Consider the following 13,333-nt stretch of genomic DNA (forward strand, 5'->3'; position numbering starts at 1 on the left):
TTTTTTTTGGTTTACATCTTCCATACCATGCTTATCTGAAATGTTTCAGGGACATCAAAGCCATATCGATAAATGTGGGGGAGAGAAGGAGGAAGCAGCTGGGTATGTAATTCACAACAGGTCTCAAAATCATGATTAGGAGAAGAGGGAGCTTTGATTAAACGGGGTTGTAGTGTGTATATATATATATTTATTACAGTTGTTACTATAGCAACTCTGCCTCACTTAACTACACAGTGCTAATTCGCATGCCTAACCATCTGAGTCATCACAGCTAACATGACAAAATTAATAGCTTTGCATCTTTTAACATTAACAAGGCTGCACAGCATCAGACTGGAGAGGGAAAGGTCCCCAGGGAAAGGAGAACCAAGTGGCTCCAGGTGGTCTGAGCAGCGGTGGTTCATACTGCATCTGGCCCCCAAACCAATCACCACCCCTATAGCATAGGGGAAAGTATATTTTCTCTTCTGTAAAAGGGGCTGGAAGGACTGCTGTGCAGTTTTGTGTTGCGATTCTCCAGTGGGCCCTGGTACTACAGTGTTTGGCCTGCCACAGGTGCTGCCCTTCTGTCCAGAGCCGTAACTAAACATTTTAGAGCCTGGGACGAGCAGTCATATTTGCGCCCCCTAGAGGCAATGTGCAGGGGGTCACATGGGGCCATGTGCCCCCTCAAGATTTCTGCCTCCCATTTAGCAGAGAGGTTTTCAAACTGTGGGGCATGCCTTCCTAGCGGGATGCACCCTACAGTTTGAAAACAGTCTACTCCTGCCAAGAGCTGGCAGATCAGAAGCTGGAGGGAGCCGACTGGCCCGCTCAGGCCTCTGGTTCTTTGTGCTATGGCAGCCAGGGTGCTGGCTGGCTGGCAGCCCTCCCTGCCCTGCTCCCCAAGCGGCTGCCTCTGCATGGGGGGTGCTCCACAGACAGGGCGGGCGACACAACTCTGAGCTGTTTCCCTGACACACTCTTGTGTCGCCCCCGAAGAAACCTGGCTGCTGCTGGGGTGGTCCCTGGAGCCAGCAGCTGGAGGCTGCCAAGCAGTGGCTGGTGCGGCTGCCCCTAGACCGCTGCTCAGGAGGTCCCCGGGGCCACTGCACTAGCCGCTGCTCAGGAAGTCCCTGGGGCCGGCTGCCAGAGCAGCGGCTGGTGCAGCTGGCCCCCAGGCCGCTCCGGCAGCAGCCCGTGCAGCTAACTGCAGGGCTGCCCAAGCAGCTGGCTGCGGGGGTCGCTCCAGCAGCAGCCGGTGTTGCTGTCCTGCGGCCACCTGAGCACCTGGCCCTGTGGTCAGCCACACTGGCCGCTGCAGAAGTCATGGAGGTCGTGGAAAGTCACAGAATCTGTGACTTCTGCGACCTCCGTGACAGACATGCAGCCTTACTTATGTCTAAAGCTGGCTTGGTTTGGATGAACCCAGAGAGGCTTCACACTTCTACCTCTCAAATGCCCCTTGTTTTAGTCCTGAAGTTCCCTACCTTCCATGCACTGTGGTGTCCTCTCACTTGTATCATCAAAAATTATTTCCATCAGAACCAAAGAACCCTGAAACTGAAAAAGCGTTGTGTTTACGGACGGTGGGAATTCTACCTCGCTTGAAGTTCCCTGCATGAATAATGAAACTGTGTCCCTCTCTGCACCCCACATTTGGGCTTGTGCAGCGTGAGGGCAATGCACATGAGCCATAGCACAGCATGAAATATGGGTAACGCCCTCCCCCACCCCATCCACTCCATGCCTGGCCCCTCCACACCACCACCCCAGTCTCACATCTCCTGCACCCCTTCAGGCCCCAGATTCTCCCCCCACCCCACTCCATTCCACCTGCCACCACCTCAGTCCCCCAGCCACTCCATAATCACCCTCCCATCCCCACTCCTTTTCCGTCCCTCTCCCATCTCTCTGCAACTAGCCCCACCGGCCTTCCCCCACCTTTGGCTGGGTTCTTCATAGACCCGGGGATAAAACATCTCCCTCCCCCGCCCCCTCGTGTCCCTGCTCATCTCGCACGCTGATTGGCTGTCCCTATTAGCATCTCCAGCAGCTGCTCCCTCCCTGTCTCAGCCCCGCCCCCTGCCGGCGGCGTCGAGAGCTGGGTAGCTGAGCGTCATCCGTCCGCCGCCTCTCAGTAGTTGAGTTGAATTGTCAGTCAGAGGGAACGCCCCGCCCTCTGGAGTGTCCCTCCCAGGCTCTGCCCTGCCTGTTTCATTCCGTGCACGGTGCCGAGGGGGAAGTATCTCTGGCGGAGGAGGGCTGCTGGCTGGTGCAGAGACTAACGCAGGTTCAAGTCCTGGGGCAGCATCACACAGAGGGCAGCAGCAGGAGGAGGAAGAGGTAGCAGCTCCTGCCCTGGTAATTATTTTCCATTTCAATATTAAGAGCATTACAACTCTTTTAAGGCCCCATTTTGGGGCATTTTGTATAAGACTTTGTTTCCTGGTCATTTCCTTCCTGAAACTCTTCCTCCTTAGGAGCCTTGTTCTGGGGCATCTGTCTGCTCCCTGATGTGTGTGGGACATGGGTGAGAGCCACAGTGTTTGGTTCAGGCTGTGGTCAAGATTAAGCCTGGGTTGTTTTTTATTATTGCAGTCACCGGCTTCACAAATACCAGCATCATAGGCAGCACTTCTGAGGGAGCAGTTCTGTTATAATAAATCCTGCTTGTCTGCTTGCTCCGTCTTGTTGTAACAGGAGCATCGCTGCTACACCTATAGGCCACATTGATGTAGGATGATGAGGGTTCTGTGTGTCTTGCTACTGCTAAACCATCCCTGCCTAAGGATGGCTTGCTCACAAGATGCCTCTGGAGAGCAAATTGGTTCTGCAATTAGATTGCACTGAAAATTATTTCCCCTTTAGGGAGAGTACCGTTCCTCCTGCTCACAACGGCTTTGTTCTCGCTCCACTTCCTGCAAACTACTCCATTCAAATGCCGCCTCTTGAAATTAAACCGCTTGCAGTCTTTTCTGTATCTCTTGCTGGTGTCGAATATTCCCTCTGCTCAGCCAGGAAGGGAGTGTGTCCCCCAGACGGGTGGGTTCCTTGTGAACAACTTAATCTTTTTATGAAAGGAAGCAAGATGTATGTTGTTGACACAGTAAAATGGGTTGGTTATTCATGCGTTCTTTTTTCCAAAATAGCAAAAGTGAAAATGAAAACGACAAACTAATGAGTTGCAAGACTTTGCTGTTTTAAACAGAAACCTCTTGAGTCAGGCCACTGTGAAAACACACAGGGCTTAGATACTGTTGAAATATCTGAAGCCCTGTCCCTGAGCTGACAGTTTGCGTGCTGACATTGAACCTGGAGTGAATTTTTATGGCAGAGCCATAAAGCCTTGAAAGTAAAAGTTCATAAATGGTGGAAATGCTGATGCAGGCTTTGAGTAGGAAATGTTAGGCTGGTTGATATTTTTAGAACTAGCTTCTGCAAGCCTTGGTTTGATCTGTTGTTGTCTATCTGGTAAAAGAAATGTCAGTGATGATTTGAAATGCCATTGTTACATTCCTGTTAAATTTCATCTTATTATTACACTGTACGTTTAGATGCTTGTGTTCTGCTTGAGTAAAACTGAGAAAGTCAAGTAATAGCATTAACCCATAGTCAGTTAAAGGAAACTCTACTGCGTTTGTGATATGGATGAAGTTATGGTAGAAGAACTATTCTTTGTCCCAGAAAAATGTTACCATTGTGACAAATGAATATCTGCTTTGTTGGTGTGTGTGTGTGTGTGTATGTATGTATATATGTGCAGTGGTGAGCTGGAGCTGGTTCACACTGGTTCGCTAGAACCGGTTGTTAAATTTAGAAGCCCTTTTAGAACCGGTTGTCCCACAAGGGACAACCGGTTCTAAAAGGGCTTCCAAATTTAACGATCAGCCAAAAGTGGCACCTTAGGCACTGGCTCCGTGGGTGCTCTGTGGCTGGAGCACCCACGGGGAAAATTTGGTGGGTGCGGAGCACCCACCGGCAGCTCCCCAGCTCACCTCAGCTCTGCTTCTGCCTCTGAGTTATATGCCGCCCCACTCTGCGTCTCCTCCCCCACTTCCCATGAATCAGCTGTTTGCGCAGGAAGCCTTGGAGGGCTGAGAAGCAAGTGGTGGCTTCGCACTCAGGCCCAGAGAGGCGGCGCGGAGGTGAGCTGGGGCGGGAGGGGTGCAAGGAGGGCTGCCTGCACACCAGCAGGTAACCTGGGGGGCGCAGGGGAACCGCTCCCCGCCCCAGCTCACCTCCGCGGGCCTGAGTGTGAAGCCACTGCCTGCTTCTCAGCTCCCCCAACCCCACCCCCAGCTTCCCGCGCAAACAGCTGATTTGCAGGAAGCAGGGGCGGAGAAGCAGAGCATGGTGGCCCGTTCAGGGGTGGAGGCGGAGGTGAGGTGAGCTGGGGCCAGCCATGGGGCGGGGAGCTGCCGGTGGGTGCTCTGCACCGACCAATTTTTCCCCATGGGTGCTCCAGCCCTGGAGCACCCACAGAGTCGGCGCCTAAGGCTCCACTTTTGATGTGATCAGTGGGGGGAGCGGCCGCTGTCCCTGCTCCCCCCCAGCTACGCTCCCCCTCCCCTAGGAGCCAGAGGGACCTGCCGGATGCTTCCTGGGAGCTGCCCCAGGTAAGCAGTGCTGGGACTCCCCACCTTGCCCCCCGGCAGGTCCCTCTGGCTCTTAGGGGCGGGGTGGGCACTCACTACGGTGGCCCACGAGACCCTCCTGCCTGGTTCTGGGGGCAGTCAGGGGACAGGGGAGGAGGTGGATGGGGCAGGAGTCCCGGGGGGGTGGGGGTGGGGGTGGGCCACGACCCCCTCGTGGGGTGAGGAGGGAACGGGTTGTTAAGATTTTGGCAGCTCATCACTGCATATGTGTGATCATGAGCTTGGTATGGGCCTTCTGTGCTCATCGTGACTCCTTGGAAATAACATACGTTGGTGTCATATGAATCCGGTAGGTGATACCTGACAAGAAACTAGAAGCTTGTCTCATGTAAACCGAGAATGTGATGAGACTACAAATTGTAAGCTGTTTGGGTCAGGGATTGTCCTTTTTTTTTTTTTTTTTTGTTCTGTGTTTGTACAATACCAAACACAATGGGGCCTTAGCATGCTGTGCTTTGGTGGATGCTCATTAAATGTTCTCTTGGATTGCAACAGAAGTTTCCATTTCAACAGTAACAGTGGAAGGAACCACTTTGAACTGTTGCATGAGCTAGTGTCTAATTTTAGGTATGTGTTTTTAGAGTCTTTTTGTTGTGCAGGGGGGAACGCTTTTTAAAAAGAAGTATTTGGCTGTTCAGTATGTTTGGAATGACTGAGCCTTATTTATAACAGTGAATCGTTTCCATGTTGCTCCTATTTAGGCTACATCTAATTTTAGCATGCAACCCAAATGGTTAGGCTCTGTTCTGGGCTTTTCTGCAGGAAAGTATTTTCTCTTCCAAGCGCAGGGTAGCCGTGGAACTGCTACTGGAAAAGAAGGGAGCAATGACCATGGATCCTCTGGTTTTGTTCCATTCCTCCCTCACTGTGTCCCCGGTCAGTTGCAGTGCTGGGAGTCCCAGGGAATCATAGAATATCAGGGTTGGAAGGGACCTCAGGAGGTCATCTAGTCCAACCCCCTGCTCAAAAGCAGGACCAATCCCCAATTAAATCATCCCAGCCAGGGCTTTGTCAAACCTGACCTTAAAAACTTCTAAGGAAGGAGATTCCACCACCTCCCTAGGCAACGCATTCCAGTGTTTCACCACCCTCCTAGTGAAAAAGTTTTTCCTAATATCCAACCTAAACCTCCCCCACTGCAACTTGAGTTACTCCATTACTCCTTGTCCTGTCCTCTTCTACCACTGAGAATAGTCTAGAACCATCCTCTCTGGAACCACCTCTCAGGTAGTCGAAAGCAGCTATCAAATCCCCCCTCATTCTTCTCTTCTGCAGACTAAACAATCCCAGCTCCCTCAGCCTCTCCTCATAAGTCATGTGTTCCAGTCCCCTAATCATTTTTGTTGCCCTTCGCTGGACTCTTTCCAATTTAACCACATCCTTCTTGTAGTGTGGGGCCCAAAACTGGACACAGTACTCCAGATAAGGCCTCACCAATGTCAAATAGAGGGGGCCGATCACGTCCCTCGATCTGCTCGCTATGCCCCTACTTATACATCCCAAAATGCCATTGGCCTTCTTGGCAACAAGGGCACACTGCTGACTCATATCCAGCTTCTCGTCCACTGTCACCCCTAGGTCCTTTTCTGCAGAACTGCTGCCTAGCCATTCGGTCCCTAGTCTGTAGCTGTGCATTGGGTTCTTCCATCCTAAGTGCAGGACCCTGCACTTATCCTTATTGAACCTCATCAGATTTCTTTTGGCCCAATCCTCCAATTTGTCTAGGTCCCTCTGTATCCTATCCCTGCCCTCCAGCGTATCTACCACTCCTCCCAGTTTAGTATCATCCGCAAATTTGCTGAGAGTGCAATCCACACTATCCTCCAGATCATTTATGAAGATATTGAACAAAACCGGCCCCGGGACCGACCCCTGGGGCACTCCACTTGACGCTGGCTGCCAACTAGACATGGAGCCATTGATCACTACCCGTTGAGCCCGACAATCTAGCCAACTTTCTACCCACCTTATAGTGCATTCATCCAGCCCGTACTTCTTTAACTTGCTGACAAGAATACTGTGGGAGACCGTGTCAAAAGCTTTGCTAAAGTCAAGAAACAATACATCCACTGCTTTCCCTTCATCCACAGAACCAGTAATCTCATCATAGAAGGCGATTAGATTAGTCAGGCATGACCTTCCCTTGGTGAATCCATGCTGACTGTTCTTGATCACTTTCCTCTCCTCTAAGTGCTTCAGGATTGATTCTTTGAGGACCTGCTCCATGATTTTTCCGGGGACTGAAGTGAGGCTGACTGGCCTGTAGTTCCCAGGATACCTCAGAATATTTGTTCTGAAACTTGCTCTCTCTCCTCACCCCGCTTTTCACAGTGAAACCATGTTGGTTCTGCTGGGTTAAGGCCCTTCATGCTTGAAGGAAGCCTCATGGGCAGTTCACCATCCACAGTCCTTATGAGAATTCTTCAGACTAGGGCACCAGTTCTTCACACACTTATGCAAGTGCTTAACTTTCCTACCATGAGTCTTCCCATTGAAATCAGTGGAGCTACTCGTGGTAATAGAGTTAAGCACATGCCTTTGCAGGATTGAGCCCTAAATCAGAACAGCACCTTCCACAAAATAGCGCTGGGCAAGGCTGCTTTAGAACCTAATAAGATCATTGTATTAAGAACTCCAGAACAGTAACTGCTGGATCAGTTACTCTATTAAAGACCAAAAAGAAAAGGAGTACTTGTGGCACCTTAGAGACTAACCAGTTTATTTGAGCATAAGCTTTCGTGAGGTCACTTCATCGGATGAAACCTGTCTATTAAAGACTTCTCTCACATTGTGTGGTGAGATAAGAGCTTTTATGAGTCCCTCGATATCGCTAGACATAGGCTTTCTCTAACTAGCACTTTTGTCAGTCAGGAGTGTGAAAAAACCATCCCCTTGACCAACACAAGTTTCAATGACAAAAGCGCCAGTCTGGACAGCACTGTGTTGGTGGGAGACGCTCTCCCGCTGACATAGCTACCGCCATAGGTGCCAACTTCATGGGTGCTCCAGGGATGGAGCATCCATAGAAATAAATAGTGGGTGCTTAGCACCCACCAGCCACAGCTGTTTGGCGGTGCCCCCACTGAGCTAACCTGGGAGGGGTTTGAGGGAGAGCAGTGAGTGGCGGGCAGGGGCCTCGAGGGGGCAGGAAGAGGTGGAATGAGGGCAGGGCCTTGGGGGAAGAGGTGAAGTGGGGGTGAGACCTCATGGCAGAGCAAGGGTGGAGCACCCTCAGGGAAAACTAGAAGTCGATGCATATGACTACGGCCAGTCGTTGCGGGTGGTTTAGTTATGCCGGCAGGAGAGCTCTCTCCGGTCGGCATAGAGCAGCTATATGGGAGACCTTACTGTGGCACAGCTGTGCCGATGTCAGGTCTGTAGTGTAGTCATAGCCTTATAATCTAGTACTTCTTTCTATTTGGACTGTGAGAACTCCAGCTTATATCGAATGCTGCAAGAAGTCTACACGCGTCCTGCAGGTTTGTTTGTTTTAATTGAACTGGTGGGCATTTCCTGCACTGAATGTCTCAAACTGTGTAGGTCAGAGGCATGTTCCCCGCATAAATACTTTAGATTTAATGTTTCTCCTCCCTTGTTGGAGGCTACAGACCCACTGTTGGGTTGATTTGGCCACGCAATGATGAGGGAAAAAGAGGTCTAAAATTCACCTGTGTCTCAAGTGGCCTGTTTACTATTGCTGTTTGAGACAGTCAGCATCTGCAAATGCATTGTATAATACTTCCTAATTCCATAGTACCTTCCTTCATCTGAGAATCTCAAGGCACTTTACAAATGTCAGTTAAAATGGTGTTGTAACTCCTGTGACAGATACCTAAATATCCCCATTCTGTCGTTGAGGAAACTGAGGCACACAACATTGAAATGACTAGTCCAGTGTCCGAATGAATCAGTGGCAGAATATGGAATAGGATCCAGAACACCTGACTCCCAAATATGAACTCTGGGCTCTCTTATACATACACATATGTAATTTAAGGCCACCCTTAAGGCAAATGGAAATTGCCCCATATCTCGCGCTCAGCAAAGCACTTTCCTCCAAGTGAAGTAACCCTGGTGGAATCTGCTAGGTGGAGGGAAGTTTTGTTTGTTTGTTTTTAAAAGACCTAAAGGGAAGTGCATTCAGACCTGGGAGTCGCCCAATTTCAGAATTGTAGTCTGCTGTGTGTGTGTGTGAGTGAGAGAGAGAGTCATACTTGGGAAGATCAGCCATGTTTAGTTAACAAAATACCCCAAACCTCCATGCCTGTGCCATGATTAGGGCCCTTTGTTTTCAGTTCTTTCTTTATTTAATTTTTCCTGGGAATTTATCAGTGTTTATTACCACAACAACAAAAATGGGTGAAAATCAGTGCAAAAAAAATTAATAGTTTTTCTGGGTAAATATCGGGGTTTATTTTGGTGGCTGGAAAGACAGGGGAAAGGTATTCCATAGATTAATGCTTTGAATTCCACCTGTGCCACCTCTGAGTTTAAGAAAACAATACACCTCTAATCCCCAAATAAAACTTTTAATTTGAATAAACAGCTTAGTGTTGTAGACTTGGAACTATTAGCCTACAAATATTAACATTTAATAATTGGGCCACACCATTTGCAGTGCATACACTCAACTTCATCCTTTTCTTGTTTTTTTTTTTTAAACTTTTGAATATTTCCTTGTCCTCTGAAACGTATTCTGAAACAGATTTTCATTTTCTTCCCGTTTTAGTATGTAAAGTCTTTAAACTGTTATCTGCTATCAGCTTGAAATGTGTATGTGATGGGCATGAGGTTCATCAGTACGTTCAGATGCACACGCCCTTCAGAGCTTGCGTGTGTGCCTGTTGGTTTATTGTGTGCATCTTCTAGACTAATACATAGCCTTACTTCAACAGGCAGCTTTGCATATATACACACAGGCTAATGTATTATCGTAATATATATATCTCATGCAATGTATTGTATTTTCCTAATAAAACAAGTTATTTTTTATAAATTTGAAAGCTACAAACGTAGGGTGAAAATCAGAAAAAAAATGAATAATACTTGTAAAACCCAGGAATTTTTCAGTAAAAATTGGTTTAAACTGAAAAAAGGACTTAGCCATGATTCAGGACTGTACAGATTCACAAAACAATTGCTACCGCTGTATGTGACAACGCTGGCTGGGCCAAAGGTGGTACTACTATGTAATAAACATTTTGTTTTCCTAGAAACTCAGGAAGCTTAGCGAGGCCTGTGCAATCCTTTAAATTAAGAGTTTCACCCGATATTTAAAATGTTTATTACTGATTCTAGTTATGATAAGTGCATTCTGTATATTAAAGGAAAATTGTACTAATTTCCTATCCAAGCACTCTGACATTTTGTATAGGAGGAAATACTTGAAATATTATTTTAATGATCAGTTGTCGTTGAAACTGAGGGATGGCTGCAAAGCCTTTGAACATGAATTGCAACTCTGCTGAAACATATTACTAAGTATTAAAGCTGTAATTCGTGACCCAGATAAGCTTCAATGTTAATTGAAGCAGACTGCTTTAATTGGCTCTGTGAACTACATGATTCAATTGGGAATGTAATTGTACCTATAAAAGTATAATGAATATTTTCCCCTAAAAGCAGCCTTTGAAATTTAACAAATCCGTAATTGTACTAACAAAAACATTTGCTCTTAGATAAGTGCACTTGTATAATACTAATAATTAGTTTGAACTGGCCAGATGCCTCCTGATAAGATACTCCACGGAGGAAAACGGTCATCCAATATGCTGAAAAATGTAGACGCAGTTAAACAGTGACACAGAATGTAAGCAGTATTGTGCTAAAAATTACTGGTTATATTGAATCAAATCTGGTTGTATAACACAGTTCTGTTTAGGGCTGTTGCTTACTGTACTATTGGTTACTGAAGGTAAAAGGGGGGGGAACGTCTAGTTTTGATTATGCTGGCAGATTTTAGATGGCGTTTTATTCCTCTTTCAGTTCCTGTGTTCTCTCTTCTTATCCCTGTTCAGAACTGCACCTCTGCTTACATCTCTGCTTTCACTTCCTTTTATATATTTTTTTTTTCCCCACAGTTGACTTCCCTCCTTTTTCTGGTTGTCTTATGTAGCAAAACATCACCACCTCAACTCAGATCCCTCTTTAAAAACACTCTTCTACAAACCCTTCCAGCACCCACTTACAAACTGTCTAAAAGGTATTAGCACTGCCTTGTGATTGTTCTTCATCTAAACAGCTGTTGTACTGCAAATACAAAATGTAATTTTATAGAGGCTCAATCCTGCAGTTTCTCAGTTGGAGGGTCTGCCCCATGGGCCTGTTTGTCTTACTAAACTTTTATAAAGCAGTGAATAACTCTGGCTCTCATTTATATTTAAAAAAAATTAAGGTTAAGTTTTGCCTTTAAGTATGTCTGTAACTCCCATCGAAGTCAAAGGGTTTTGTGGAGCAAGATTTAGGCCTTTATTTTAAAATGTAAAGGTCCGTGTGAGCTGGAAATGTGGGAATGAATTGAAGAGAATGGAACAAGGGAGGTCAGTTCAGGGGAATGATAAGAGATAGGATGAAATAGAAATGACTAAGTAATAGATCTGGGGAAGGAGAGTCCAGGACAAAAAAAAATGACTAATCCATTTTATTGGGTTATACAGTACCTGGAATTAAACCTCCTGCATTCAAAAGAGGAAAGGGAGTACTGTTTTGTTCATAAGTGCTCATTTGTTGTAGTGAGGTGATTGAATTCAGTTACAGGAAAGAGGTTGGGTTTGGCTTAATTATAGTTCCTTGTTTAAGATATTTAGTACTGACAAATTGAAACCAGCCTCAGAGAATGCTGATGTATATTAAATGTTACTTTTGCATTATCATCTCAAATAATTTTGGCTTCATATGTATAGAGCATTAATTTGAAATTGCATAATAATGGCAAACAAGTGGCTAGAATTTAAACTGTACTCAGAATTGAATTTGCCATGCCCAAATGATGACAGTTTGTAGCATGAATTTAATTTTGTTTTATCAGACCCTGTTCTTTACAAAGTTATTTTTGTCAGCACTGCTGATTAATTCTGACAGGCCAGCTGTGTTCAGTCCACCACCACCTAGTGAGGAATTACTCTGTTAAAAGCAGCATTTGTTTTTAATACTAACAAGACTTCCATTACCCTGTCTACAAACACTAAACTAATGTACTTTACAACAAACCCACTGCACGTATGTGCTTCAAATCACACTTTCTTAAAGTGAAAGGCACATACATACAAACAAAGGAGCAGTGATTGAGAATCAGAGTGCAGTTGCTGTGTAAATAGGGGTAGCGTTCTGCTCCAGTAGAACCTCAGCGTTATTGGGAATGGAGGTTGTTTGTCACTCTGAAATGTTCGTAACTCTGAACAAAACGTTATGGTTCTTCCAGAAGTTTACAGCTGAGCATTGACTTAATACAGCTTTGAAACTTTACGTGCAGAAGAAAAATGCTGCTTTTAACCATCTTAATTTAAATGAAACAAGCACAGAAACAGTTTCCTTCCCTTGTCAAGTCTTTTTTTAACTTTCCCTTTATTTTTGTAGTAGTTTACATTTAACACAGTACTGTACTGTATTTGCCTTCCCCCCACCCCCCTTGGTCTCTGCTGCTACCTGATTGTGTACTTCCGGTTCCAAATAAGGTGTGTGTGGTTGACCAGTCAGTTGGTACTCCTGGTGTTTGTAACTCTACTCTGTGGGCAATGAAGAAATGCAAATATGTGGGGGGCAGAGGGGGAGATAATTTTCCTAAGCACTTCGTTAGATACTTTTGAACGGTTTTCAAGGAAATTGTTATTAGATTATACTATATGGTATTTCCCTTCCATCATATAGTGTTTAACAGCTGATTAGATAATTTAAAAGACATAACTTCTGCTACAAATATTCAAGTTATGTTTGATTAAGATATTGTCATTCCCTAATGTAATTTGTGGTCCACCTATAAATCATTTTATAAAACCAAACCAGGTAGCATTTCACTATTCAAAAATGGCTTACACTTTTTGGTAGTTTTGAATTTGTTACTAGGTAAGGGCTCCCTGTGCAGCTTATTATTCAGTTAGTTTTGATCTTGTGAGCATATTATTGCTCGCTTGAACAAATGTGTGTGCCTTATGAAAGCAAATGTATGTGCATGTGAAAGCTAATCCAGCTCTGTATTTAACTGGGAAAGCCTGGCTTTGATGTAACACAGGCGCAAAGCATTAAAATATAACAAAAATCTGCTACCTCTGGCCCCGTACTGTGAAGTTCTGAGGCTTATCAACACTACATCCTTCAACTGTAAGCTCTTCAGACTGTGTCTTTGTGTGTATTTGTACAGTTCCTGACACAGTGGGCCACAACCCTATTTTGGGCCTCTGGGGTTACAATTATTATTAAACGTTTATATTATGGTGGTACTTAAAGGCCTGTCAGGCCAGGACCTGTACAAACATGTAAGTGGTACTGTACAAATGTGTAAGTGGTTGTCCCTGCCCCAAAGATCTTGCAATCTAACCATAATCCAACTAATAACAATTGAACCGAATGGGATCTGAGGACATTCAGTACTTCATAGGATTGGGCTCTAGGTTTGTAAGGTAACACTAACAGGATCTTACAAGGAGGCTCTGAAAAATTACACCCTGCAGAAATGCATACCCACCAGTTGTCCCAGC

General features: G+C 45.8%; 1 protein-coding gene across 1 annotated transcript in view; it reads left to right on the forward strand.

Annotated features, from left to right (window-relative positions):
• The first annotated feature begins 2,207 nt into the window (after positions 1–2,207).
• ME2 (malic enzyme 2) overlaps positions 2,208–13,333 on the forward strand; it is a 50,391-nt gene continuing 39,265 nt past the window's right edge. Inside the window, exon 1 of the mRNA XM_084628822.1 lies at positions 2,208–2,346. The gene's annotated coding sequence lies outside the window, so the exon portion shown is untranslated. The remainder of the gene's footprint in view (positions 2,347–13,333) is intronic.

Source organism: Lepidochelys olivacea, assembly GCF_965140295.1.
Source record: "Lepidochelys olivacea isolate rLepOli2 genome assembly, chromosome: 5".
Lineage (NCBI taxonomy): Eukaryota > Metazoa > Chordata > Testudines > Cheloniidae > Lepidochelys > Lepidochelys olivacea.